Source organism: Xenopus laevis, chromosome 9_10S, assembly GCF_017654675.1.
Source record: "Xenopus laevis strain J_2021 chromosome 9_10S, Xenopus_laevis_v10.1, whole genome shotgun sequence".
NCBI classification, from domain to species: domain Eukaryota; kingdom Metazoa; phylum Chordata; class Amphibia; order Anura; family Pipidae; genus Xenopus; species Xenopus laevis.
In genome coordinates, this window is record NC_054388.1 from 87,852,877 (window position 1) to 87,857,694 (window position 4,818).

The window sequence follows — 4,818 nt, forward strand, 5'->3', positions numbered from 1 at the left end:
TGGGACCTGTTATCCAGACTGCTTGGGAGTTTTCCAGATATGGGATCTTTCTCTAATTTGGATCTCCATTCCTTAAGTCTACTAAAAAAATCATTTATTATTTAAACCCATTAGGATTGTTTTGCCTCCAATAAGGATTAATGATATTTAAGTGGAGATTGAGTACGGTTTTATTATTTCACGGAAAAAGAAAATCAAATTTAAAAATATGGATTATTTGGAAAAAAAATGGAATCTATAGGAGACAGCCTTTCTGTAATTCAGAGGTTTCTGGATAACGGATCCCATAGCTGTATCCTTTGATGACATAAACTTTTTGACATAGTTACATAGTTACATAGTTACATAGTTAAATTGGGTTGAAAAAAGACAAAGTCCATCAAGTTCAACCCCTCCAAATGAAAACCCAGCATCCATACACACACCCCTCCCTACTTTTAATTAAAATTCTATATACCCATACCTATATTAACTATAGAGTTTAGTATCACAATAGCCTTTAATATTATGTCTGTCCAAAAAATCATCCAAGCCATTCTTAAAGGCATTAACTGAATCAGCCATCACAACATCACCCGGCAGTGCATTCCACAACCTCACTGTCCTGACTGTGAAGAACCCTCTACGTTGCTTCAAATGAAAGTTCTTTTCTTCTAGTCTAAAGGGGTGGCCTCTGGTACGGTGATCCACTTTATGGGTAAAAAGGTCCCCTGCCATTTGTCTATAATGTCCTCTAATGTACTTGTAAAGTGTAATCATGTCCCCTCGCAAGCGCCTTTTTTCCAGAGAAAACAACCCCAACCTTGACAGTCTACCCTCATAATTTAAGTCTTCCGTCCCTCTAACCAATTTAGTTGCACGTCTCTGCACTCTCTCCAGCTCATTTATATCCCTCTTAAGGACTGGAGTCCAAAACTGAACTGCATACTCCAGATGAGGCCTTACCAGGGACCTATAAAGAGGCATAATTATGTTTTCATCCCTTGAGTTAATGCCCTTTTTTATGCAAGACAGAACTTTATTTGCTTTAGTAGCCACAGAATGACACTGCCCAGAATTAGACAACGTGTTATCTACAAAGACCCCTAGATCCTTTTCATTTAAGGAAACTCCCAACACATTGCCATTTAGTGTATAACTTGCATTTATATTATTTTTGCCAAAGTGCATAACCTTGCATTTATCAACATTGAACCTCATTTTCCAGTTTGCTGCCCAGTTTTCCAGTTTAGACAGATCACTTTGCAAAGTGGCAGCATCCTGCATGGAACCTATAGTTCTGCACAATTTAGTATCATCTGCAAAAATAGAAACAGTACTTTCAATGCCCACCTCCAGGTCATTAATAAACAAGTTGAAAAGCAAGGGACCTAGTACAGAGCCCTGCGGTACTCCACTAACAACACTGGTCCAATTAGAAAATGTTCCATTTACCACCACTCTTTGTAGTCTATCTTTTAGCCAGTTCTCTATCCAGGTACAAATACTATGTTCCAGGCCAACATTCCTTAATTTAACCAGTAACCTTTTGTGTGGCACTGTATCAAATGCTTTAGCAAAGTCTAAGTAAATCACATCCACTGCCATCCCAGAATCGAGGTCTCTACTTACATTCTCGTAAAAAGAAATTAAGTTAGTCTGGCAAGATCTATTACGCATAAAACCATGCTGGCACAAACTCATAGTATTATGATTTGCTATGAAGTCCAGTATCTTATCCTTTATTAACCCTTCGAAAAGCTTTCCTAATACTGACGTCAGACTAACTGGCCTATAGTTTTGAGGCTGAGAACGGGATCCTTTTTTGAATAGAGGCACCACATTAGCAATTCGCCAGTCTCTTGGCACAATACCAGATCTCAATGAATCCTGAAAAATTAAGTAAAGAGGTTTGGCAATCACAGGTTACCTTCCCATTGTTCTGTTGCGCATGCGAGTGGCGCTGTGGTTGTGCGCACGTAATTCATTTGGCTACGACCTCCTACTAAGGGGGTTACAGTATTAAAGGGGAATCCAACCCCCTGGCGCTAACACCTCACCTCCCTCCTCCCCCCCACCTACCTCTCACCCCAGGCTATTGCCCCTAAGTTGCTACTTACCCCTCTGTCCCCTCCAGCGACGTTCACAGGGGCCATCTTCTCTTCCAACCGCTTCTTCCTGTATGCTGCTCTGTCGGCGGCGAATGCGCAGTAGGATGACGGTACTACTGCGCATGCGCACAAAGTTTGCGAAGTTCAATCGCCGAACTTCGTGAACTTTGTACGCATGTGCAGTAGTACCGGCATCCTACTGCGCATGCGCCACCTAGCGCCGCCGGATCTCGGAAGAAGAGGTTTGAAGAGAAGATGGCCCTGTGAACGTTGCTGGAGGGGACTTACACAGAGGGGTAAAACAGGTGAATAGTAAATGCTTTTAAACAGGTGAACAGTAAATGTTATCTAATTGGTTGTGTTATTGTTTCTTAGCAAACTTAATGCCTTGTGTTACCCCTTTTATTTACAGTGCCAACCAGGCAGTACCCAAAAGAACCCAATATTATTTGCAGTACCAGTCAGCCATCAGTCTGCACTGAACAAGCTACTTCAACAACAGGTGCCTTTAATTTTGTTCTTTCTCACTAAGAGAGTGCCCAGGCTATCTGTTTTTTTTTTTTGCATATCTATAGAAATTTGTCCCAATTTACAGTGAAAATGTAAAAGTGGCCCCTTTAATGAAAAAGTTATTGGGGAAAAGTACAGGCACTTAATTGATCTGATAACCATATTATTTTACTTTATTTTATTACGATTTTTCAATTTATGAATTGGGCTACTTTTGGGCTACTTTTAAAATGGCTTTTGGCTACTTTTTGGCTAGTTTTTTTATGGTCTTTGGCTGGTTTTGAAATGAAAACCTGGCAACCCTGGCCACTTCCTCTTTGGCCTGTGGATGGTGATCCAGCTGGATGTGCTCAGGAGAGCCTGGGTACAGCTAGGCCCAGAAAGGCCCATGTGCTTTGGAGAAGAAGTCGGGGACCAGGTAACCCCGTGAATGAGGAATAGTTACACTAGGGCAGACTTGTCATAGTCTCTCTAGGAGAGAAAGGCAGAGAGGTGAGAGAGAAAGAGCAGCTGAAGCTCCAACAAGGATTTGCAGTAAGGGAGTAGCTTCCCAGAGGCTTTATGTGTTGCCTCCAGTCAGGGACCTCAGTGAAGAGGGACTGTAGGGTAGAAGCTGCTTTCCTGACAACTTCCAGGAGGGAATGTGTGTGAATTCTGCAAATGCCTAATGGAGACCTTTCTTCTGTGAGAAATGCCTAATGCCTGCAGCTCTGTGTGAGAAATGTGCTATTGCCTCAGCTCCTGCGTGACTACTAAACCTGTGGTCACTTGCCCTTTTTGGCATAATAAACCGTTCCTGATTGCTAAGAACCTCCTGGCGCCCAAGTTGTTTTTGTGTGCACAGTAGCCTGGGGGGGGATGTAGTTGCACTACACCATAGAGGGAACACTTCCACATGGCGAAGGCCCTGACCCTGTTGTGTGAAGTCGCGTGTAACCCATGCTTCTACTGCTAGCTGGACAGTTTAACTATTTGTGTGCTGTGCAGCCCAAATAGGTGTTACAGGTACATGAAAGGATAAGCATAAAATACACCAATAAGCTATCAGGAATGAGACTGGGAGTATGGATTAAAATAAATGGTGGTACAAGCAGGGGTGCTGCTGTTATGTTGTCAGGTGGCAGTAGCCTGTGAATAAGGGTTCTTACACACGACCGTTTTTATCTGTGCTCCCCTGCATTTCGCTTTCTTCCGTTCAGCTGCAGGGGAACGCAGGAGTAGAAACGGGCTGTACTTACGCAGACACATGTAAGCACCAAAAGCAGGTGGGACACAGCATGTTGCATTTCACCTGCGTTCTGTGCATACATGCGTCTGTGTGAATACAGCCCCCTTCAAAATAATTAACTGCATCTACTCCTGTGCTCCCCTGCGGCTGAATGGAAGAAAATGCAACGCAGGGGAGCGCAGGTAAAAACGCCCGTGTTTAAGAGTCCTTACCGGGGCAGGCAAAAAGCCGCCGCTGGCAACTTAAATTGGTATTTTGGCTATTCTAGTGCAAAGAGCACACTTGCACTCTCTGCACTAGTGACACTGCCCCCGCTCAACCCACTCGGGTGCATGGAAAGGTAAGCATCGGGTGCAATGGTGGGGTGGCATCTGAAAGGCCACCTCAGGCGGCAAAGACCCCAGAAGCACCCCTGGGTACAAGATATGGTTTAGAATGGCAAGGGTGCAAAGAATTTGGCAGAGATATCAACTAATCCTCTTTCATGAGAGTTATAATAATCTAATTGTGGATTGTCTTTAAACCTAATTCTTCTCCACTCAAGTGGTCCCCGAATGAATGAGTCGTAACATAAAAATATAATGTGATATATGAATGGGGATTTAACAGAAAGGGGTAAAAACAAAGAGAGTATAGGCATGTGTGATCTGATGCTGATCTTACTTATTTAGTCTCTTTCCTACTAAAAAAACACAGCCATATAGTTATTGCAGAAATAATGTGGTTATTTGTACAACTGCTGGCTGCATTCTGGGATGTGAGTGATTGACAAGCTGGATATCATATCATTGGCGGATCGCACCTGCACACATTGTTCTCTCATAATTAGGTTACTCTCCTGTCTCATATAGATTCTATCCATGCAGTGCTCAGTTTTCACTTTCCACCAAGGTCTAAGCATGTAATGTGTTTTCCCTAATGTTATTATTAATTAACAAAGGAGATCTGATGAAATGAGAGGAAATAAACAGGTATTCATCTATATTTTCC